Genomic DNA, 25,049 nt, shown 5'->3' with positions numbered 1-25,049 from the left:
TCTGGGGAGGGGTCCTGGGGCACTGTCGGGGGGGGGACCTGGGGGGTGCGGATGGGTCCTAAGAGGGGTCTCGAGGAGGGGTCGCGAGATATGAGACACTCATGCCACAGCGTAAGCTGTAAGCGAAAGGAATTTTAAGAGCTGTTTTGGTTATTTCAGAGAAAGTTTAAAAGGGAGAAGCTGCTGTGTGATGTTATGATCGATTTTTGGTGCCAGAGTCCAAGGAGTTTAGGGCTGGAAATCCCAGCCCCACTGGATCCAAATGAGGAAATCACCCGGCCCTGTCCAACCAAGGTGTCACGTTGGTGAAATTAAAAGGCAAAACACGGTCCATAAGACAGAAAGGAAAGTGGTACTGTCTCAAGAAAACCTCTCAAGCAAGCCTGGCTGCACTTTTTATTCAAGAGAAAAGCAAAGTTCAGGAGAAAATGAAAAGTGTTTTGCATGGCTGATCAAAGACATCTGGAAGATTTAGAAGAAAGCCCAGCAAGCTGCTGCAATTGATAAAAAAAGATTAGTGCAGAGCAATTTTCTTGGAGATTGCCAGGAAAGAGCAAAATAGCAGAGAGCAGAGAAAGGGATCCACCCTGAGGTGTCTTGTCCATATCCATGACTGACTCCAACAAATCCAAGAATATCCTGAGCTGGAAGGGACTCACAGGGATCATGAGTCTGACTCATGGCCCTGCGCAGGACATCCCACCACAGGTCTGAGAGCCTTGTCCAAACATTCCTTGAATTCACAGGGGCTGTGACCATTCCCTGGGGAGTCTGTTCCAGTGTCCAGCACCCTCTGGTCCAAATCTGATGAAAACTGCACCAGGACAGAGTCCAAACCCAAAGACTAAGGAAAGTCAGGAGACCCCTTGGTCTGAATGCACTGAGTGTCCCAGCACCAGACCCATGATTCAGAATGGGCAGTCATCAATGCAAGATTAACTAATTGTGGGAGTCAGAAGTAAGTTGAAGTGATATAAATTGAGGTTTTTGGCCTCGCTGAAAGGTGCAATGGCCACAAGCTTTCAACGGAGGACTCACAGGAAGAAATGTTAGATTTCCTAAAAGGCCAGTTGAGGTTTTGGAGGATGGAGCCCACCAAGACCTCCAGAAGTAGGAGAGGGGCTGAACGGATGAAGTCAGCAGGGACAGAAATGGCAGAAAAGCCACACTTGCCAAGGAAATTCCAGAAGCAGTGATGGCAACAGCAGCACTGGCTCCAGCTTCCTCAGCTTCTTCTTTAAGGTGGGAAAGGAGGAAAAGGGGGGGAAGATGTTCTTAGAAGGGAAGGCTTGGCACTGATGGGGCTGTGGACTCCTCGCCTGAAACTCCCTGAAACTGTGACACTGGCTCAAACCACGGCATTTTTTAAAAGCTAATTTTCTTGAGAGCAAAAGTTTGAGTCTTGAAAGTGATCTCAGGCTTCACACCTTATCTGAGAAAAGTTTTTAAACAAACACTGAAATTCTCAGTGACATGACTCCAAGAACGGAGATACAAGGGTAGGCATTGAGAACTCCTTGATTCCCCTGGATCATAATGCATCTTAGGATCAGATTAATAAAGGAGGAATGGATTTAGGTGCTGGCTCAAGTCCAACATTCATTAATATTTGTGGGTGTGGATGTTGTGGCTGCCCCGTCCCTGGAAATGTTCCATGCCAGGCTGGATGGGCTTGGAGCAATCTGGGATGCTGGAAGGTGTCCTGTGGCAGGGGGTGGGACTGGATGAGCTTTAAGATCCTTTCCAGCCTGAACCATTTGGGGATTCTGTGATTCCATGAACACGTCCACACCCAGCCTCACTCCAAACGTGTCAAGCAGGGACGGGGGGTTGGCAGTCCCCAGACAACAGTGGGCAGGAGGAGAAGAAGCTGGCACGGATTAACTGAGCTGCTCTCCACAGAAAGAGCAGCAAGGGGGATTCTCAGCCAGGACCAGCCACAGAGGGACCCGGGCTCCTCCCTGGATGTGAGGGGGAATGCAAACAAGAGGCGTCACACATTCCTCTGTGCATCCCTCACCTGCAGCTGGCCTGAGGAGGTGGCCAGCTCACGGCCAAAGGGAAGGGTGTGTTTGTGCAGCATCCCGGCTTCCATGTGGGCCAAAGCAGAGGCAAACTCCCGTTTGATTAATGAGCCCTTGGATCCAGCTCCCTGCCTCCCTCCGCGTGCAAGGAGCACGATCCCAGCAGCACGCACTGCTGGCCTTCCAGGGCTGGCTGAGGCAGCTCCTGATAGCGCTGTTTATTCAGCTTCCCCAAGGAAACAGTGTGGATTTTATTAAATGATCCCATCAGTGTTTCTCCATGCTGTCATTGCAGACTCCAAAGGATGATTCCTGTTGGCTCGTAGGTCTTTGTCCGCGCACCGAGAGCGGCAGCCAAGGACAAAGCGTTCCGGGACGGGGCGGTGGGAGCCCTGCTGCTCCGGCTGCGCGGCCCTGCCGGGCTCTGAGCCCCCCGTGCCACATGCCAGGCCACAAAGGGGACAGCTGGCCCGCCAAGGACAGTGACACGAGGCACAGGGACACCTGGGACTGCCCTTGGTGCTGTCACACTCCCACATGGATGGCTTCAAGGGAGAGAGGCACAGCCCATGGAGACCCAGCCACAGGCAAGTTTTTTATGCTATTTGAAGTGGCACGGATCCTTTTATCCCAGAAAAACGGCACCTGTTTGTCACCTGCTGGTTCTTAGCCCTAAGAATTACATTGATACTGCCAGGCCAGTTTTCTGCCTATTTTTGCCAGTTTTCCACCCCATCATTCCCTGATTTTATTCCCCAAACCAATTTTGCCTGTTTTCTATGCATGCTGGTTTTCACCTGAGGAGTGAAGCAAATAATCCGCTCAGTGAAGAAAACACAGCTATGAAGTGGAGGACTGTCCCCTTTGGGACACAAAAGCCACAGCCACCCACACTTGGACAAAGCAAGCTGTGGCAATGCCAGGAGTGACTGTGCAGTCAGTATGGATGGAGCCAGGAGTACATTCCCAGGGAATCCTTCACATGGGCTTGGAGAGGTGTCCAAAATGCAAAGCCCATTCTTTTCAGACTACTCCCCTGTGTTGCTCTGAGTTTGTGCTGAGGTTGTGGGAATGAGCCAATCCTGAGATGTATCTTCCCATACTGAAAAAAATCCAAGGTTTTTGCTGGCAGGCACCACCTCTGTGTGTGTGTGTGTCCAAGGGCTTTGCTCTCAAAGCTCACCCTGAAGATCCACCAGATGCCTTGGTCACTTGCTCTCTCTGCCAAATGAGCAGAGGGCTCATGCTCTGGGTGAGGGGGGTCACAAAAACACATCCAGCAACTCCATGGCCCTGTGAGCTGCTGAAAAATCAGACCAGAAGCTCTGGAGCTGCTTTTCATGCACAGGGGATGGCTGAGTGAGCCTGCTCCTCACCCTCCTGTTTAAACACAACCTCTGCCCTCAGCTGCAGTGAGAGTGTTTCACCCTGTGCGAGGCTCCCAGGGAAGATCTTCCTCTTTGGGAAACTGCACTTGGAGTGGATGTTTTGAAGAGGTTCAAACCTCCCCTCTCTCACCCATGGAAAGTCACTGTGATCACTGTAAAACAGAGCTTTCAAGTTGTTGGAGCCTAGCCTGTGACTTCCCCACTGTTTTTGTCAGCACCTGCACACACCAAATGTTTCTATGCCTAAAACAGCACTACTGAGAGCTCAGAGTGATGCTGTAGAGAGGATTTGGGGGGAGCCTGTGCAGGATAGCAAAGGTGCAGCTCAGTTTCTGGCATATTTTTGGTTAAAAATCATCACATGCTGAAAGCCAAAGTCAGAATTGAACCAAACAAAAATGCATTTCTCATCCACAAGTCTAAGATCCTGCAGAATCAAGAAGCTTTCCTTGCCCAGCTTTGGAAAGATCACTTCTCTGGCCTAAACCCTTCTTATGCTTCTTGTTTCTTCTTTATTTCCTAATTTATTTTTAATTCTTCTTAGGTCTTCAGTTTATTAAGCCATCGTCTAGCCATCCATTGCACTGCAACAAACCTTGGACCAAGCTCCAGGAGCTTGTGGCAATGGCCAGAGCAGCTCTCCAGGGACTGGCTCACAAGGGCTGGGGCAGGGTGACAGTGTGTCCCCTTGCAGAGGACAGGCACCAGCACACAGCTGCTCTCCTTCCCTCCGTGCTGGCCACTCAGTGGGTGAAGTGTTTCTTCTTCTGGCTGCAGAGAATGAGGCTCCAAAATCTGGCAGCAGTACCAAGAAAATGGAACAGCCTTGCCTTTCTTCAGGGTGAGGGCTGCTGTGTCTGGATTTCAGCAGCACTCAAAAGACCACCAAGCCAGCCCATTTCCTGCCACTCCAGTGGGAAAGGGTGGCATGAAAGCCCAAGTCTCAGGTGTCCACATGGACATGCCTAAGCAGAGACAAATCAAAGAATCCCAGAGTGGTTTGGGTGGGAAGGGACACTAAAGATCATTCATTCCACCGCCTTCCACTATCCTATTGCTCCAAGCTCCTTCCAGCCTGGCCTTGGACACTCCCAGGGATCCGGGGGCAGCCACAGCTTCTCTGGGCAGCCTCTTCCAAGAGCTGCATCCAAAAAAGTCACAGAGGTGTCTGCGTGCACTTTGCAGGTGAATCCCTCACTGGGGCAAGGAGATGAGCTCAAGCTCTGAGTCTTGCAGGGAAATGTTTCCCCTAAGCCAGCATAAAGACTGACTATGTTACTACAGGCTGGAGAAACCCCTGAAATAGTGACAGACAGCTGAAGGGAAGAATATATTGGGAAGGGAATCCTACGGCCGGCTGGGAAACGCAGGGCTCTGAAAGGGGATGGGGCGGGACAGGAAGAACATTCCTTTCTCACGACAAGCGCCTGCAGCCGCTCGGGAAGCATCGGCCGGGGCCGCCCGCTCGCAGCCCGGGGCCGGCAGCGCTGCTCCTGCCGCGGGCAGATGCTGCTCTGGGCGGCCGCAGGCTCATCCCGGAGCAGCACCATGGATGGAGAGCGATGAGGTGCCCGGCAAGAGGCAGCCTGAGCCCCAGATGCTGCGGGGGGCTGGAGATCGCCGCCCGTGCCGGGTGCGGGCGGCCGCGGGCGGCGGGGTCACCCTGCCCTGTGGCCACCGCTGGGCTGCGCGCATGGAGAAAGAGCGAGAGGGCAGCGCGGGGCTGCAGGGCTGTGCTTTGCAATTCCGCGCCGTGCTCGCTTCTCTCTGCCCTCGGAAGATGGGGGGAACTGCAGTTGCTTCGTGCTCTCAGCTCAAACGGGGCTTTACAGCCCCTTCCCCGCCTTGCCGAGGGGCACAGAGGAGTGGATCAGCCTCAGAGCAGGGCTCCTCTCCAGCACCCTGCTGCTCATCTCCTTGTCTCTGCATCTGCTTGGCCACACTGTTTAATTCATTTGTCTGTTCTTCCCCAAATTTCTGAATTATTGTCAAAACCAGGGCTTGTGGATACATGGAAGTGAAGAATGAAACCCCTCTTCTGGGTCTCAGGCTGACAAAGCCATACTTGGGATGTCAAGGCCAACCCAAATGACCAGATGAGAGTAGGAACTGCTGAGGCAGCCCCTGGCTCCCCCTTAAGCAGCACCACCCCCTACACTGTGTCATGGTTTGACACTGGTACAATGCCAGTGCCCCCATGAGAATACCCTCTCCCTGGTTTCTGCTGTGAGATGGGACCAGGAATAAGCAAAGCAGGCTCCCACTTGGGAAAAAAAAAAAAATTATTAACTAAACTACAAGGGAAAGGAAAAAACCAACAAAATAAAAGAAACACACAAGGAAAATGAAAACTTCACAAATACATCTCCTCCTCCTCCCCACCAAATTCCCAATACAATACATCCCCCAAATCATCAACTCTCAGTCTGGCACCACCCTTCAGAATACTCCATCCTCATTCATCAAGAGGAGAAGGAGTCCTTCTTGTGCCAATGGTGACCTCTTCCTTTCATGTCCAGTGCTCTCACCACTGAACATGGACCAGAGCTGCTTCTAGGGTCGAATTTTAAGGATGCTTTGTCCCACTCCAAAAAGGGCACAGTCTCTCCTTTGGGACACCTGTCCCCCCCATATTTCCCCCCCTGGGGCCGAGGGGCACCAACACTGAACCCTCTTGGTCCTGAGGCATTGCCTCCCCCTGGATGCAGTCTCTGTGTCACAAGGAACATGGTTCTGTCCATGGCTACACAAAAAGAGTCCAGCAAAAGCCACTCCATCATCTCTTCCCACTAAGATTCTTCTCTATTCTTCCAACATCTCTCACTTGCCCAGACCTCTCTCACACTTGCCCATTTCCTTCCTCATCTTCCACTCTATCTTCTAGGAGAGGTCAATGTTCTGTAAAGTTTTCATTGCCCGAAAAGGGGTTAAAAGCTCCTACAAGCGGCCGGCTGCACCCCCCCTTCTTCTCCGTCCCAGCCGTGCTGCCGGCACAGGCCCATGTTTATCAAGGTTCAAGGTCACAGTCCCAGGCACCGGCTCTCTCTCTCTCTCTCTGTGTCCCGGGGGGCTGCCCAATGGCTCCCGGTGTCTCTCTCTCTCTCTTCCACCCTTCCAGCCCTGGGCTCAGGCCTACCTCTCCCGGCCACATGGCTTTTCCCCTCTGCCCGCCCAGCCAGCAGCTGGGCCGGGGCAGAGACCCGAACTCTTTCCCGATGGAAACCCAAGAGAACTTCCCCCACGAGTGCTCTGCTTTTAATCCCTGTGTTCTCAGAGGTGGTTCCAATGCCCAGGTGGCCACATTAGGTGCCAATATTAAAATCAGAACATCCATTGGCCTAACCACAGCATCCCAGAAAACATATTTCCTGTCAAACCACCACACACGGGGAGGAAAGTTGAAGTGGAGGAAAGTTTAGTGGTTTAGAGTTCAAGATCTAGAAAATATCAAAGTAGTTCCAATGGTAAACAAGAAGTTTAGGATGCAGTGCTGGAGGTTTGTGTGTCATAACACGATTGGCTAAGGAAGCTTACAGCTAACACTGTGGCATGATGTGGGAACGCAGGAAATTCCTCTGGCTGCCCTGGAGGACTCGAGCCCCTGCCCAGGGCGTTCAGAGACCCTGGCACAGAGCCCAAGACCCCTGTGCCTTTGATTTAGCCCTTGGAAAAATCAATTACCAACCTCGTATGAAGAATGACAAGCTGCCAAAGTTTCAGTAGAATGATAGTGAATTTATCCCAGGGTGAAAAATAGATTGTTGGGGTTTCTAGAATGGGGCTTCAGGGGGCAAGGAATCTGGGCTTGTCCAGCCTTTCTCCTTCTTTTTCTTCTTCTTCTTCTTGGCCTCCATCTTCTGCTGTGATGGTGGCACTTTTAGATTGGTTTAGAGTAGAAGCTCACTGTCTAGGTGATAGGTATTGGAAAGTCATTGTAAATATTGTACAGGTAGTTTTTAGGATTAAAAGATAACACTGCCCTGGGGCAGGAGAAAGAATTTTATAGATAAGATACAAGAAACAACCTTGAGAGCCAGAAATGAAGAGCTCTGACTCCTTCTTCGAGCGCCGGGCTGGGAAAAGAGACTTTGGAACTTATCTCGGGCTCACTCTGACCAGCGAGAGACCCCGAGAGCATGAGTCCGTAAGATGAAGTCTTGAGGGATTGGCTCCAAAACATAAATATCCTTGTTGGCCGGGTCTTCTTGACCAAGAAATCCTTCAAAGCTCTTGTAACTACAAGTCTTGCAGCCCTGTGAGCCATGCGGTGCAGATGTGAGCCAAACTCACCCTTCCTTTCTATGTAGAAGAGAAGAAAAAGCAATGGCATCATCTGAAAAACTCAGAGGTCCGCTCTCTAGCTCCTTCCAAACTCCTTCAAATCACCAAAAGTGTGATTTAGCTACAAATAGGTGTCAAGGACTCTTAGTGCTGGCTCTTGGACTCCAGAGCAGCTGCTTTAGAATCTTTCACAGAACCCTGTGCAGTTCTGTGGAGCCAGAAATGGATCATTTGAAGAAACTTTCCCAACTGACTTGCATGGAGGTTTGTTTGAAGGGTATTTGAGGAGAAAGGCTCGCGGCAGAGCTCTGGGCTTTGGCCTAGCTGTGTCCCCTGCTGATTGTCAAGTGTGCCATCAGCTGCAGGGCTTTCTGGGCTAAAACTATCATCAAGTCACTGGGACTTGCTCTTTTTGGCCTCTAAAAGCTGGAGCCACTTTCGGGGCAAATTTGGAGACTTCATCTCTGGGAGGATGGAGCAGCTAGGATTTTCCCGGTTGCTGGGAATGGTTCTCCAGGCCCTGGCTGTAAAACAGGGCTGCCCAGCAAGTGCAGATCTGCAAGATGATAAACAATTGTCTTGGTTTGAAAAGAGAGGTGTCTGCTAAGGAAGGCAGAAGCCTTCTCTGAAATGGAAAATGTCAATCCCCTCCCTTCAAATGATTCTCATTTAGAAATTCAAATGCTCTTGGGAAAAGATATGGGGATAGGACTGAGCCCACAGAGCCGGGCAGCGTTTGCTGATGCTCTGAGCCCTTGCTAAAGATCCTGTGCGGGCTGTCTCAGACACCTGGGGCCAGGGATTCCTTCCAAGCTGGGCCACTTTGGCTGGGCCGGGGGCGGCCCCGGGGCAGAAGGCAGTGTGTGCAAGGGCCCTGGGTGGCACGCTGCAGCATGGTCACCGTGCCATGGAACGGAAGCCGGTGTCCAAGGCCCCTTTGTGACACGTGGGAAATAGAAGCTTGCCCGGCTGCTGGCAACACGCAACGGGGCACAAGGGGACAGAGCGGTGCCGTGAGGAGCCCCTGCACAGCGCACTCGCTCCCATCTGACCCGGAGCTTCTCCGCGGCGCTGTTCCTGCAGCTGAGCTCGAGGCCAGAGCACAGGACTCGCTGACCCGTGGCCTTCCTGAGGCTTCTATTCTGCAGCTGCCCTCAAGGGCAGAGCGTGGGACTTGGTGCCCCGGAGCTTTCCCAAGGCATCTCTCCTGCAAGTAGCTCCAGGCACAGCCATGGAGCAGAGACCCCCGAGAGTCCCCAAGCTGGCCTGGGTGGAGGAGGAGGAGGAGGAGGAAGAAAGCCCTGGAGCTGCCACAGCACAGGAGACAGAAGAGGTGGTGCCGTTCCATCCACCGCAGGAGGGTGAGTGGCAGAGCTGGGCTGCAGGGCTGGAGCCTGTGCCAATTGGCACCATGCCATGCCATGCCATGCCATGCCATGCCATGCCATGCCATGCCATGCCATGCCATGCCATCCCCTGGGGAAATTCCCATGGACAGGAGGGAAGAGGGGCTGGGCAGACACCCCGCAGTGGCCGTGCTCCATCCCCTGGGGCATCCTGGGGCTCTCCCTGCCTGGGCAGTGCAGGGCTGGGCTCTTTTCTCTGGCCTCTCCCGCAGCCCCTCAGCTCTGGCTGCGCTCGCTCTTTGCCAGATGCAGCCCTGGAGCGCACACAAGAGCAGGAATCCAGCCGTGGCCGCTTCCGCAGAACAGCGCAGGTACCTGCAGCCACCCCCACCTGGGCTGGGCCAGCTGTCCCTGCTCAGCCCAGCACCGTGTGTGCAGCACTCCATGCAACATCCCCGGCTTCTTGCCCTTCTCCTACAGCTCGTCTGCGACTTTATCCGGAGCATTGGGCAGGAAGAGACCAGCACCATGGGCACTGGGCTCAGAGCTCACTCAGAGCTCCTCAGTCATGAGACCAGTGCCGCCCTGCTGGATTTGCTCCTGGAGAAGGCTGTTGCCAGGCCAGAACAAGTGAGCAGCCTGGGGCCAGGCTTCAATTCCCCCATGAGTCCCGTGGCTTCCCCAGCCACGCCTGCTGGTCCCTGGGAGACTTTGAGGCCATGGCAGTACGCTGGCAAGGAAAGCACTTCTCTGGGGACCCGGGGGACATGGCTCCCTCTGGCAGCTTTCCAAGTCTCCCCGTGCCTTCTCCAGGTGCCCGCCATGGTGAGGTCCATTCACCGATGGCTCCTGGCCAATGATTCTGCCGAGCACAGGCTGGACAAGGCCCTGCTGAATCTCACCAGAGCACACCCAGGTGACGCAGTGATGACGCTCCTGCGTGTGGCCCCGTCCTGTGACAGGTATGGGGCCCACCTGCCCGGAGGGCTCAGGCCTCCCCAGCCCATCACCCTGTACTGCCTGGCCCAGGTGTCTGAGCAACAGAGAGTTCCAGGGCCCTCTGGCTGCTGCCTTTCCCAGCCCTGGCACGTCAGCCCCCGAGCCTGCTGCCATGCTCCCTTGCCGCCCCTCAGGGGCCTGTCCCCACAGGGCTGGGCTGCCTGGCTGCTGCTGGCCAGGCCCAGTGGGCAGAGGCAGGGCCGGCGGTCAGCCCGGGCCCCTAGGGATGCCCAGGCCATGGTGCTGTGTCTGAGACCCCCCTGAGACAGAGCTCTAACCCCGCAGAGCTGCCATCTCCATGTGGAAGACCATCATGTGCTCGTCCAGGACTGCAGAGCCAGTGCTGCTGATCCTCCTGGATGTGCTGGGCAGCTGGCCAGAGCGCAGCACGTGCACCTCCGATGGGGACAAAACGGGTGTCTTTGGCCTGGCTGTGAGTTTCTGCAAGTGGCCTTTGCTGGCCACAAGGCCGCCTCTCCAGCAGCTCTCCATCCTCCTTCCCCCACTGCATCTCCCTGCCTCAGGCGCTGGCCTGAAAACTGGCCCAGGGGCAGCCTCAAGCCCACCTGGCCCCGTGCTCCCCCTGCCAAGGTCTCTCTGGGCCTCTCCCTGCCCTGCTCGGGCCCTGCCCCAGGGACACCTGGGCACTGAGCACTGTCTCGGGGGGCTTTGTCCCTTGCAGGCAACCGTGGTGATGTGGAAGATGCTCCAGGAGCCCCATGTGCCACGTGTAGTGACGTCGTATTTCCCCCAGCTATTTGTGCATCTGCTCTTCCAAGTGTTCTTCAGCACAGCAGAGATGCCAGAGGAGGTCAATGCCTTCTGGAAGGAATGCCTGCAAGAGCACGGCCTTGCCACCAGCCCCAACAGGTGCTCCATGCCAGTCCTCCTGTCCCTGCCACGTGGCCTGCCAAGGAGCCAGTGCTGCCACGGTGACCTGGCCTTTGCTGTGCACACAGGTTTGCAGTGCAGAGCCTGAAGTCCCTGCTCTGCCGAAAGCAGTACAAGGAGGTGGTGGTGTCAGTGGAACGCAAGCGTGGCTGGGACACGCTGCTCTGTGCTGACACCCGCCACTATGCCGTGGGTCTGCTGGCCAGGTGAGACTCCCCTTCTCCCCATTGCTCCCGGCATTTGTGCCCTGTGCCCGGGCTGTCCCACACAGTCCCCGTGGCCCTGGGTCACAGGGCCTTGTCACTGAGGGACAGCCAAGCAGACTGGAAAAGGCTGGGAGGGGAGAGAGCACAGGAGGAAACACCTCCTAAAGGGCCCAGGTCCCCTTGCAGGACGGTGGTGAAAGACCAGCAGGCTCTGCCAGCCTGTCCTTGGAGAGATTTGCTCAGGTTCCTGGTCCCTTTTTCACCCTCCTAGGGAGATGCGCCATGCTTGTCTTGGGTTGGGTTCCAGTATTGCACTCCACCTCCTCTGGCTGCTCAGCACACAGGAGCCACACTGGGATCTGCCCGCCCTGGCGTTCCTTGTGGAGGTGAGCCGGGTGTGCAGCGCTGCCTGGCTGAGCTGCCTCCCAGCTCTCTGCCCTCTGGGAGCCGCAGCCGCCTGGGACGCTGCCCGCGCCCTGTGCTGCTGCTGCTGCTGCTGCTGCTGCTGCTGCTGCTGCTGCTGCTGCTGCTGCCTGGGCCCAGCCCTGTGCGGCTCCGGGCTCCTGCCGGCCGGCTCCCCCATCACTGGCCTGTGCCTTTCAGCTCCTCGAGTGCCTGGATGCCAGTGAATGTGGTGACAGTGCTGTGAAGGTCTCTTCAAGGTACCTGCAGAGCGAGTGCAGGGAGAGGCGTCGCCTGGCGCTCAGGGCCCTGCTGGAGCTCATTGATGATCCCTCAATGGTGAGAAGGGGGCAGTGGCTGAAGCTGCACTGGGAACGCAGTCACTTGGCCTGGCCTGGGCTTGGGGCGCTGGGGCAGCTGCTCCCAGCTCTCCTGCCTCCCGCTTCAGCTGCCCGCATGCTTCGGGACAGGCCTTTGGCCTCTGGGCCCTGCGGCAGCAGGATGGCCTTTCACAGACTTGTGTTCCGCACAGGCCCAAAGAATGTGGAGCCTGACCCAATGCTTCATGCACCTACTGTGCGACAATGATGCAGAGATAGCTGGCATGACCCTCATCACACTCAGCTTTCTATTCCTGCACAAATCACACATACTGATGTCAACCCCCATTGCCCGGCAGCTGGCTGAGGCGCTCCTGCCACTCTTTGACCACGTAAGGCTCTGTGCCCCCAGCCACAGCCGCTGGCTGCTGCCTGGAAACTGTGTGCCCTGTGCATTTCCAGCCCTGTGCCCAGGGGGGCCTGCAGGAGCCAATGCTGAGGTAGTTTTTCTTTTTTTTTTTCCTACAGGATAATAGCCAGGTCCAGCTGCTCTCCATCAAACTCTTCCGAGACATGATGGAGTATTTGGAAGAGAGAGAAAACCCTTTGGAAAGCTCTGTGCAACAGAGCTTGCTTGCACTCTTCTTCCACTGCCATGATGAGAATCAGCGTGTGGCAGAGGTGAGGACTCATGGGCTGCTGCTGTTCCCCTGGCAGGGGGCTCGGCTGCCTCCTGCCCTGCGCCTGCTGGATCGCAGCCTCCTGCAGGCCATGGCACGGGGATGCGGGTGCCGTGCCCTGGGCTGTGGGGCCATCTCGGCGTCCCTGCTGCTCTCCAGGCTTCTCGGGAAGCGCTGCTTTGTGCGGTCAAGTTGATGAAGAGGAGGGATCTCAAGAAGCTGGTGAAGGAGCAGCAACTGTGCAAGTTCAGCGAGTGCCTGGTAAGGAGGGCCTGCAAGGCCCAGCATCAGGCTGGAGAAGGCCCCTGAGGGTGGCGCTCAGTGTGCGGGCCGGGCAGCTGTGCCCCTGCCCGCTGCGGCAGCCAGAGGCCGCGCGGGCTCCTCTCCAGGCTCCCGAGGGCCCGAGCCGGGTGCCCGTGGAACCCCGGCCCGGCATGGCTGCGGGGCAGCACCGCGGCTCCCCGGGCAGCAGCCGGCCCGCTGCCCCCTCCCCTCGGGAGCCCTTGGCCGGCGGCTGCTGGCCGCGCCTCAGGGCTGTGCGGGCAGGGGAGGCCGGGGCTGGGCGCAGGCAACGCCCGGCCCAGGGGCTGAGCCCGCGCCAAGCCTTCCCTCCTGCCGCTCTCTGCAGCTGGCAGAGGACAGGAGCCGAGCGGCCGAGCACCTGCGCCAGGCCCTGCGCTACCTGCAGAGCCCACAGGAGCCCCTGCGAGAGGCGGCCATCAGCTTCATGGGTGAGCCACGAGCCCGCGCCCCCTCCCCGGCCCGGCCCGCCGCAGCTCGGCCCCGGCCCCGCCTGCTGCCCCGGCAGCGCCAGCCAGGCCCGGCGCCGTGGAGCCCCGCCTGGGCTGGGCATTGCTGCTGCCGCCCTCTGGCAGCCGTGCCCTGGGGCGGCAGCGTGCGCCAAGGGCCGGGCTGAGCCCTGCCGGGCCAGCAGCCCGTGTGGCCACAGTGCCGGCAGCGCCGCTGGCAGGGAGCTGTGCCGCTGCCGCCGTGACAGGCTCTGTGTTCACAGGCATGGCCGGGCGGCGCCTGAGGGGGCAGCAGCGAGAGCTGCAGCTGATCTGCACTGGTGAGTGAGGGCAGCGGGCTGGCAGCGGGGGCTGCCGGGGGGAGCTGCAAGCCCTGCCCCGGCTGCGGAGGGCTCTGCTCCCGTGGCCAGAGCACACTGAGCTTTCAGGGCCACGGGGGCCATTGGTGGCCCGCGGCTTCGGCCTGATCGCCTTGCTCCCTGCTCCCTCCTGGCCATGGCAAGAGCCGCCTGGCATGGCCCTTGCTGGGGGCTCTCCTCGGCTCCCCGCACATCCGGCTCTGACCGTGGCTCTGTTGCTCTCTCTTGCAGCCCTTGAAGACAAAACAAATGACATCAGCCTCGCCGTCGGAAGCCTGGCAATTCAAACCCTCTGCATCCTCAAGTCAGGAGAGCGGGCTCCCATCTCCAGCTTCCAGTGGCTCCGAAATCACCTGCGCAGGGCATGGAAGACACGGCCTCGTCTGTCACGGCTCGGCTGCCTGCCCTGCCGCAGCTCTGTGGAGAGCTGATCCCAGAAGCTGTTTTTGCTGGGGCCACCTGAGTCAGGAGGAATTTTCTTTTACTTCAAGGATGTTCTTTTCTTTTTTTTTTTTTCCCTTTACCATGTAAATATAGACTGTGTTCTAATACACAGACTGCCAGGATCTTTCTTTTGCTGCCCAGGGTGCGCAGGGCCTAGGGGAAGAGGGGATAAAGGGTGCTTGTGCTCAGCCAGCTGCCCAGGCGTGCAGTGGGCAAGGGGAAATGGCCAGAAGGCCCTTGGCCTTTGGTGGTTCTGCTGAAGCCTTTGTGCTGCCCACAGAGCGGCTGGGCAGGGGCCGGAGCTGCGGGGATCCCTGCCAGAGCGCTGCCTGGAGATGGCCACAAGCCCTGTGCCAGGCAGGAAGCGCCATCCGTGCCCTCCTGCCCGTCTGCTGCTGGCTGCCTTGCTGAGGGCTCCCAGGTGCCTCTGCATGGGGCTGCTCTGGAGCTGCTGTGGGGCTGCGGCGCTGCTGCCGGGCAGCTTGGCCGCGCTGGGGCAGGGCCTGAGGGGCTGGGGCGCTGGCAAGCCCTGAGCAATGGGGCTGTCAGAGGCCACAAGCAGCCCCCTGGCAGCCGCCTTCTTCCTGCCAGAGCTGACTTGCCAGGCGGATCCTGGGCACTCTGGAACTAACAGCATCAGTGTTATTAGAGAATGAAAGTGATCAAAGATGTCTAAAGTCCCACCATTTCAGAGGTGTTTGAGGGGGAATTTAGGATTTGGGGACACATTCTGTGTGGAGTGCCCCTGTTGCTAAGAGGTAGGAATTTGATCTCACCCTTCTTGTGTTGCTAAGAACTCCTCCCCTGACCCAAACCTGTGGAGAGCTTTGTGGACAGTTGGCCAGCTGAGAAAGGTCACGTCGGCATAATACCGCTGGTTAAGCAAGAAGGAGACAAGTCTAGGAGTCAGCAGTCAGTGTCCATATAAGGCAAGGACATTATGCCCTTGATGCAACAACAGGATAGGGAAGAGGCTCTTTTGCCAAAAATATGAAGAATAGTTTCAACAGAATAACCACAAGAATGCAGAAGTAGGTGTAATTGGCCGATAAGTAACTAACCAAAAATGAGCTCTTCTTTGCAATATGTATGAGCTTTATTAACACCAATATAAATATGTGTGACTATCAGTAAAGTTCGAGACTTGCTGATCAGTCATATTGCATGCCACATTTCTCCTGCCGATCCAACACAAACCCACACTCCAGCCCTGGGATACCCTATAAAAACCCCACGGCCCTGCCTTTGCCCTGTCTTTCATGGATCAGAAATGGATTTTGGAGCTTTCTGAAACCCAGACCCGTCTCGTTTGTTCCCGGCACCGGCAGCTGCAGCCTCCCTGGACACCATGAACTCTGGAGAATGGGGGCAGCCAGTGGGGACAGGTCCTGGACTGCAAGATAAGTGTGTGTTGTGTTTGCCATCTGTCAGTGGTGGGGCAGTTATCTTCTGTTCATTGGGCAGTTTCTCTCTTCCACAACCAATCCTCCCTGTGGGGAGGTGTGTTCCATTAATAGGCCATTAATTATTAATTATTAATCTTCTCGTAATGTGCCACTGAGTGTCACTGCATGGCTGATTGAATGACATCATCCCACTGGGAGATGCTCTGCCCAGGGGGAGGAGCCAAGCATTCCTACCTGGATAGAATCTGAGATTTGGAACAGTGTAGGCAGCCTTTTCCTCCTGGACTGCCAGAGGAGCAGCTGTCTTTCTTCTCCACGGGATTCCCAGAGGATCAGCCTTTTCCTCCTGGATTCCCAGAGGAGCAGCTGTCTTTCTTCTCCACTGCATTCCCAGGGGATCAGCCTTTTCCAACTGGATTCCAAGAGGAAGGAAGATTCCCAGGCCCATCTACAGCAGCCCTGGACCTTCAGAGGAAAACTCCACCCTTCTCCAGGATCCCTGCTCCAACAGAGGCACACCTGGCACTGCAGGAGGGCTGCAGCCACCACTGAATGGGACTGCTGCCAGCACCCTGACCCACAGGGTGTCACGTCCTGTTCTGACTCTGTCAGTGGGGTTTTTTTCGTTTGTACTACTGCATTTATATTTTTAATTTTTCCTAAAAAAGAACTGTTATTCCTATTCCCATATCTTAGCCTGAAAGCTCCTTAATTTCAAAATTATAACAATTCAGAGGGAGGGGTTTACATTTTCCATTCCAGGGAAGGCTCCTGCCTTCCTTAGCAGACACCTGGCTTTTCAAACCAAGACAATAACAAAGTTACTTTAACACCACAGATAGAAAATCCATTTTAATCTCTGCAAAAAGCCAATATTATGTGTCCATAACAATAAACCTCTCACTGAGTGATGGTAGATGTCAAAGTAACTTTGTTCTAAATATATAGTTTTTATTTCTGTTGTTAATTAAGCTCAGTGAAATAGCTGCTTGTGTTAAACTGCCTGCTTGGATGGGATAACATCCAATGCACACAGGATGAGGACACCTGTACAGATCTGCCAACTGTCAGCACTCCCTGTCTGAAGTGAGCTACACTTTGGTAACATCTCATGTTTCATGCATGCAGTGGGTGACCAGATGATTTAAAATGCTCATAAAATAAACAAGAAAGATTTAAAAATGCTAATAAAATAAACAAGAAAGGTCATTTATGTTCCTCAAAATGATGACAACAACAACAACAACAACAACAACAACAACAAGTTCTGGTTTAATGAAAGGTGGAATCTGTTGCTCTTAAGAGCAAAGATTCATAGCTGGAATAAAGAGTGCTCAGCCCAGCTGTTTCTACTATGAGGCCGTATTTCATCCCCCCTGAAAGTCCTTCATGTTTGCACAGAAAACTGTCCCTGCACAGCCCAATGAATTCCATCACTTCAGCTGGCCAAACAACCACTGTGGTCAAGTGGGGTCTGAGCAGCTTCCAGGATGCCAAGCAGCTTCAGAAGCTTCATTTTACACCTCCTCTTCTCCCAGTGAATACCCACCACCACCATAACTGTGGACCCATAGCTATGGATCACTGGCCTGGCCAGCACAGGGCTAATGTTTGCATCAGCCAGGAGGAGCTGCTCTGCCTGCCTGTCTGTCTCAGCCTCAGCCCTGAGACCCCAAATGCCTCCATTCTGGCCCAATCCTTCCTGGTGCTGAGCATAAGAACTCGTGCAGACAAGAGCAGGGAGGGAATCTCACCAGCCGTTTATCACCTCAGCAACAAGACCTTGGTACCAGGCTGTTATCTGTAGCAGAAAGCAGCAGCAGGAAGGAGACACCAGATCACCAGCCCCAGGCCATGGCCCTGGTGCTGTCCTTACCAGTGATCAGTGTCTGCAGCTCTCCAGGAGCTCAGGGAGCAGGGATGCTCCTCACCATCTCATCTTACCCATGCACCCAAAGCCACGGCCAGCTGTGTGCTCCTGCCCACCAGCACATGCCAAGGCACAGCGTGGGATTCTTGGGGAGGTGTCCTCTGCAGGGCCAGGAGTTGGACTTGGTGATCCTTGGGGGTCCTTTCCAGCCCAGGATATTTTGTGATTCTAAGGCTTTGGCCAGCCCAGGTTTCAGCCACCTCCCTGATCCAGGTGTGATTGACCCCAAACCAGATCTTGCCTCTGTCTACCCTCCAGTGCAAGGAACATGTTGCATCTACCCCAGCCCCCCTACTTGTGTCTGATGGATCATGCTGACCTTTTCATCATATTTCTTGGAGTATTAAAAAACATTATCGGATAAAAAAACAAACAAACAAAAAACAAAAAAAGAAAAAGCAAACCAAAAAACCAACAAACCAGCCCAAACGAAATCAATTTGGGTAATGAGGGCCTTTTGTTACCTGACAAACAATAAAAAACAAAAAACGAAAAAAAAACAAAAAAACAAAAAAACAACAAAAAAACCCCACCAAACCAAACCAAACCAAAAAAATAAAACAAAAAAACAAAAAAAAAAAAAAAAAAGAAAAAAACAAACCAAAAAAAACCAACAGACCAGCCTGAACAAAATCAATTTGGGTAATGATGGCCTTTTTTTCCAGTTTATCCTGCACCAAACTCCATAGATGGTAACTCTGAACATTTCCCAGACCTTCACAGCAGAGCTTGGAACTGTCTCTCTGATTTCTTGGTTGTTTCATGACACATGCATTTCTCCTATATAATCCCAGTGTTTTGCTTAGAAGCCATATTATAACTGGGACTCAATCTTCTTCATTTGAACATCTAGGACAGATTCACACATCATTTCACCATTAACTAGGATAGACTCAGCCTTGCAGATCTTTCAGGTTTCAAGCCTGGCTGTGTTGTTTCAGTTCTTTGCTGCTGCCTGTGTTTTGTGAAAAAAAAAAAAAAATTAAACCACCAGACTTTGGGACTTTCTGTTGCGGCTTGAAGAAGAACACAGGTTGTTTCATCACTGTTGTGAGACATGTGTTACCCGGCTCATTAATTCACAACAGTTCTTGTTTTCTCTGCCTTTTTCACGCTGATGTGATACATTTGTGAAGTCCAGGGTTGTACTGCAAGTGATTAATGCTGCAGTGAAGTCTGATAAACTGAGATTCCAACAAAAAAGTGTGAAAAATGTAACCTCTAAAGTTCTGAAAGCTCACATTTGACAAAACCCATAAATCAGCCCAGAAGCAGTCATTATGGTGAGTTACTAACTAGATTATGCAGCTGCATTTGTCATCATTTCCCATTACGTAGAGAATAAACCTGTCAGGCTGATTTATGGCAGAGGGCTCCACAAGATGGGAACTGGCACCTGTACTGTTCTGTGGGAAACGATGAGAAATGCTGTGTCTGCTCAAGTGCTGAATGGAAAAGGAAGGAGGGGAGATAACTGTTATTTGAAGGCACTGATTCAGGGACAAAGACTTCAGAGAGGAGTCATGCTTGCACCCATGGGATGGCAGGAAGAGTATCCACCAACCTGTCCCAACAGCAGCAGCAGCATCAGAATGTGTTCTCCACAGGTGGAGGGAAGAGAGGAGAGAGGAGGTCTTTTGAGGGGACCAAAGTCAGTCATGGAGAAATCCTAGAATCCTGGAATGGTTCGGGTCACAAGGAATCTGAAAAACCATCTTGTTCTAACCCCTGATGTGGGCCGTGACAAACTGAACAGCTGAATGCCTGGCTACTCAGGGCATACTCAAGGTTTTGGATTCCATGCCTGTGCATCTCCAGTGGAGCAGCTGGGTCTGCTGGGAGCAGATGGCATCCACCTGACCCCAGACCAGGCCAAAAGATGGGCAGATGTGGGACTGAGCAGGGCGAGGGACATCCCTGCACAGCAGCGCTCTGACAAGAGCAGCAGTGGCCTCCTCTCAGTGCCCTTCCCCGAGCAGCAGCCGCTGAACACCATGGTGGCTACACAGATGCTTTTGGCTCTGCAATCCCTTTGTGCTCAAAGGCCACGCTGGGCATTTCAGCTGGGCTGGAAGGTCTGGCTGGGCAGGGAACAGGCAAGAGGCACTGCTGGTGTGAGCTCCATGTGCTCACTGGGGACACAAGGAAGATTCTGTTCATCCAAAGAAAAACACAAGCAGCCAGTCCCTGCTAACACAGCAGTGCGACTCTGTCCAAAGCAGCTCAAATGCTCTGCCAGAACCATCCCCCTGCACCTTCTTGATCTGAAGGGGACTAGAAGTGGTTTCACTGCAGTTCTTTATTTCTGCTGTCTGATAATGGGAAGGTTTCACAGAAGTCTTGGATGGACTGGATCAGGGAAGAGTCAAGCAAGAAAAACTGAGCAACCATCACCCAACCCCATTCACAGAAGAACGAGTCCCATTAGGAAAAGCACCTCAGGTGTTTTCATAGTTGATAATATGTATCCTACTCAACATTATTGATTATAATCTTTTCCCTTTGGAAACTTATCAGTGGGGACTTCTGCCTGCTTTGTGGAGGGAGCCCCTGGGGCCCATTCCCTCCCAGAGGGGCTGCACTTGCTGCCTGCCTGCCGGGGCTTTCATTGCTGGGCCCACTGGGAGCCCCTGAGCTGGGCTGGGCACCAAGGGCAGGGCTGGCCCGGCTGTGATGCCTCTGGCCCCTGTGACACCAGGGGCAGCGTGTCACAATGGGGGCAGCTGGAAAAGGCCCCCGCAGGTAACGCTGGCCCAGCACAGCCTGGGCAAGCGGTGAGTGCGCCCGTGGCGGGGCTGGGCCGGGCCAGGGCCGGGCCACAAGCGCCGCACCCGGGCCTGCATTGTCCCCCTGCACCCAGGGCCAGCCCCTGGGGCCGGCGCCTTGGCCGGGGCACGGGGCTGCTGCTGCTGGCCCACTGGCACAGGCCCTGCTGCCTGCCAGCTGCCCGGGGCCCTCTGCTTCTGCCCTCACATCCCTGCGCCTCCGGGCCTCACTTCAGCCCGCACAAGCTCCCTTGGGAGCCCCAGTGAAAGCCTTGTCTCTCTCCTCCTGCAGACCATGGCGCACAGAGCAGTCCTGGCTGTGCTTGTGCTGCTCATCTTCCTGTTCCCACTTTCCGTGGTGGACAGATTTCACGGGGATGTGCACCCCGTGCAGAGGAGATGAAACCGGCCCCCCCAGAGCCAGCTGAGCCCGGCTGGGGACCCTGGCTCCTGGCTGCCTTGCGCTACCTGCACCAGCTCTGGCAAATTGCTCAGTCGCTGCTCCTGCCTTTGGGCTGGTGGCTCAGGCGCAGAAGGGCAGCCACGAGGCAGAGAGCAGCGGCCCAGAGAGCTGAGGAAAAGGCCAGAAGGAGGAAGGTGGAAAGCGAGCGGAGAAGGCGGCTCCTTAGGAAGAGATTCAAAGACATGGAGCAAATGCGCCGGGCCACAAAAGAAATAGAAAAGCAAATGGCCAGGCTGATTGGAATGAATAGGGATACAAACAGGATGCTGAAGGTAGGCAGGGCAGGCTTTTGGAGGAGCACAGGCAGTGGCTGTGTGAAGAAAAGCTTCCTGCTGGAGATGCTCTCTGGGCCGGCCAAGGCGAGCCGCACATCTTTGTGAGCAGCCGGCGCACAGAGCTGCACTTGCTGCCCAGCACAGCCCTGCGCCGGGGCACAGGCTCCGGGCTCCTGACACACCCTGCCCCTCTGCCCTCTCTCTCCTCACGGGATCTGTAGTAACTGCATCTATTTTAACCCTTTCCCATACAGAGCCTTTGCATCTGCTCGAAGGAAAGCACCATTTGAAGGCATTGGGCCAATGATTGGAGATTAATTCAAATTCTTAAATAGTTTTGAAATACTGAAAATGTTTTCTTTAAAAATAATTGTCTTTAGCAACATTTTCCAAACTTTTTATTACTATAATGTAGATTAATACTCTTGTAAAAGATCATAAATATTTTAATAATAAGTAGGAATTAAATAATGGCACTTTTCCTTATATTACCTAGAACTTACAATTCACCAATTTACCAAGAATTATTGCAGTTAACCAAAACTGAAGTATACTTTATTTTTATCTAAACCAGCAAATGTTGCTTAAGCTTCATGATCCAATAATTATTTTGTGTCTTGTTTAATATTCATATATACAGTATATAGACTGTCGCTACGAATGCCTATAATCACAATTGGTTAATTTAAATTACACTCTCTGCCCTCCTGTCTCAGGAGGGTGACTTCCCTCAGGCAGCTGCAGTCCCTGCCAAGATGCAATAAAGGCAATGCCTGAACAAACGCTGTGTCTGTGAGTGTCCATGCTGGACTCAGGTGTCAGCTGTGGGGAATTCCTGACACAGGGGCACCACAGCAGCCCTTGGCCATGCAGAGGCTCCTTTCCTCCCCTGCAGCAGCTGCTCCTTTGGTGCTGTGATCCAGCCTCTGCTCTGCGCGATGCCAAATGCAAGAAAACCAGGAGTGCCACCACTCAGACTGTCACTCAGGTCCCGGCAGAGCTCAGGAGCCACCATGGCTGTGTAGGTGTGGAACCTGCAGTGGGCCATGACAGCAGGGACAGCAGGGACAGCAGGGACAGGGGGACACAGCACAGCAATCACAGCCCGGCTGCCCTGGGACAGGCCCGGCAGGCAGACAGGACACGGGGCAGGCAGGAGTCCCAATCCTCTCTGTGCCCTCCTGAGCACAGGGACATAAGGGACAGGGGCAATGGGGACACAGCCGGCCCCTCTCCTCTGGGAATATCCCACCTGCCCAGGGGCCCTGACAGAACGCAGGGGCTGAGGCTCTGCAAGGGGAACCCAAGGCTGAGCAGGAGGACCTCCAAGTTACATCTGCCCACATTCTGCATGCAAACTGCTGTGTGGAGGAGAAAACCAGAGGGGCCTTGCCACAGCAGATCCCATCTGAGGGAAGGTGTTCTCTATTCCTGCACACGGGTGTCCCATGCAACATGGAGCACATGAATGCACTTTGACACCAGATTCTCACCCCTGCTCGAGCGCTCTGGCACAGCAGGAGCGGCCATTCCCTAATAACACACGGGTTTGCAACTCTTGTGCAAAGCAACACAAATTGTCTCTCTCCTCCTGCTGACCATGGTGTCCAAATCAGTCCCTGCCCTGCTCATGCTTCTCCTCTTCCACTTCCCACGGCCCGTGGTGATCAGTTGGGATGAGGATGCAGAGCTGGGCAAAGAGGGCCTGGAGCAGGCTACCCCAGAGCCACCCGAGCCTGCCTGGGGACCCCTGCTCTGGGCAGCCGTGCAGCAGGGGCCCTACTGGGCTGCTGCTGAGCTGCTCGTCCTGCCTTTCTTCCTCTGCCTCAGGCCCAGAAGGGCGGCCATGAAGCAGAGAGCAGCGGCCCGGAGAGCTGAAGAAGAGGCCAGAAGGCGCAGGATGGAAATGGAGCAGAGAAGGCTTCGCTTCCAGAGGACATGCAAAGACTTGAAGGAGCTGTGGAGGACCATGAAGATGATCAAGAAGAGAATGGCCAGGCTGATTTGAATGAACAGCAAGGTGAGCTGCTTCCTGCTGTGAAGCTGAACTCATTGTGTTCAAGTCAGATTTCCTCTGCATGGATGTCATTGTAGTCAGATGAGAAATTGGCCCCTTAATTTGAATGCAGTGGTGCATAGAGCTGTAGTCTAATGTTTTAATGTAGCTGACCTGTGCCCTGATAGCAAGGGGTGTTTAACAAATCTGGTATTGCCAGAAGGCTTTTGTTACTCTCAGACTGTGCTCTGCACATGGAGCAGCAGAAGAATTAAGGCCAAATCCTCCCTCGGGAACTGGAAGATATCACACGTGGGTAAGGAGCTTTTGTAAGGGAGAATTGACTGTTCTTCTCTCCCACCAGGTGACCCTGTGCTCCAACACGGTGATGGAGTTCTACCAGAGAATGCTGGTGCACCTGGAGTAATAAAGCCTCTGATCAGCCTTATCATAAAGCAGAGCAATAGGGCTCAGGAGCTCAGTCCCTGGGTAGGGACCGGGTGCCCGAAGCTCGCTGGCTCATGCCAACGCCGTGGGGCTGCCATCTAGCAAGCATGGTGATTATCAGCTCTATAGTGATTGCAAGCTCTCAGGATTTCAGCTTTGCTTGCTAGGTAGTGGTGCCCCGGGCTTGAGGCTGCAGCAGACGGAGAGAGAGGAGAAGGAGAAGGCGCAGGCTGTTCCACGGAGATGGCTTTATTTGGGGAGGTCCGTGAAGGGTCTCTGCTCTTCTTCTTTCTCCCCTAATGGGGTACAGTATGCCTCTTTTATAGGGTTGGAAAGGATCCAAGCTTGACCAATGGTAAGGGGTTAACACGACATTGCCTTATAGGGTTACAGAGATAGGTTAAGGGTCGAGGACAGGAAAACAGGAATTTTCTTTTGCTGTTTCAGTATTCCTATTGTTCATATTCTCCATGGTGCTTTTCCCAAACTTATGGGGTTTACTACACTGGGGAGAACTGGGACCACACTGGGGGCAATTGGGAGTGAGTGGGACCATGCTGGGAGGGACTGGGATCATCTGGGGAGTGACTGGGACTAGAGCAGGGGCAACTGGGTTCAACTGGGACCATACTGGGAGTGTCTGTAACCATAGGGGAGTGATGGAAGCACACTGGGAACAGCTGGGCCCATGCTGGGAGCAACTGGAATCACACTGGGGGCACTGGCATCAGACTGGGAGTGACTGGGAGCAACTGGGATTAGACTGCAAGGGACTGGGATCATACTGGGAGTGGCTACAATCATACTGGGATTATACTGGGTGTGATTGGACCCTGATTAGGGGTTACTGGGAACTACTGGGCCCATGCTGGGAGACAACTGGGGACGTAATTAGAGCAACTGGGAGACAACTGGGGGCACATGAAAAGTGCTGAGGTGACTGGGAGTGCCTGGCAATGACTGCCAGAATGTTCAGGGCAACTGGGATAGACTGGGAGGGTCTGAGACCATACGGTTGTGGGACTGGGAGCAGAATAAGACCAGACTGCGAATGTGCTGGGGGAACTGGGAACACACTGGGGGCAAGTGGGAATGACTGCGGCCCTGCTGAGACTGGGATCATACTGGGAGTGCCTAGGACTATGCTAGGGACAACTGGTAGAACTGGGAACACACTGGATGAAAGTGGGAGGAACTGGGAGCAACTGGGACCATGCTGGGAGAAAATTGCATCATCATAAGGAAGGACTGGGAGGGACTGACCTCTTCAGGGAGTGACTGGGATCATGCAGGGAGGCAGGGGAAATGACCAGGATTATACTGGGAGTGCACAGGCCCATAATGGGAGTGACCAGGCTCATAGTGGGAGTGCCCAGGAAACTGGAAGCACATGGGGGAGCAACTGGGCTCATACTGGGAGCAGCCACTGCTGGCTTCGGGACCACCTGATATCCCCCCGAGGGCCATCTGCGGCTCAGCTTTGGAGCCCTGCCAGCTGCAAACATCCTCCCCAAAAAACCCCAAACTCAGGCACCCCCCGGGATATTTGAGCCGCACTCCCCCTGCCCGAGCACCTGCAAAATGGAGGGCGATGCTCCTGGGGCTGCGGCGACTCCTTCTGAGGACATTCTCCCTCTCCTCTTGAGCTGCGGGTGCTCAGCCTCTTCCTCCCTCCCTC

General features: G+C 54.5%; 1 protein-coding gene and 1 pseudogene across 1 annotated transcript in view; one reads left to right on the top strand and one right to left on the bottom strand.

Moving 5' to 3' along the window:
- LOC136570728 (uncharacterized) overlaps positions 1–25,049 on the top strand; it is a 2,607,743-nt pseudogene that overhangs the window by 326,913 nt on the left and 2,255,781 nt on the right.
- Positions 1–25,049, bottom strand: part of LOC136570729 (uncharacterized) — a 2,347,277-nt gene that overhangs the window by 178,692 nt on the left and 2,143,536 nt on the right.

Source organism: Molothrus aeneus, unplaced genomic scaffold (assembly GCF_037042795.1).
Source record: "Molothrus aeneus isolate 106 unplaced genomic scaffold, BPBGC_Maene_1.0 scaffold_36, whole genome shotgun sequence".
Taxonomy (NCBI): domain Eukaryota; kingdom Metazoa; phylum Chordata; class Aves; order Passeriformes; family Icteridae; genus Molothrus; species Molothrus aeneus.
Note: the sequence above shows the minus strand (reverse complement) of the source record. Positions and strands in the feature narration are given on the sequence as shown.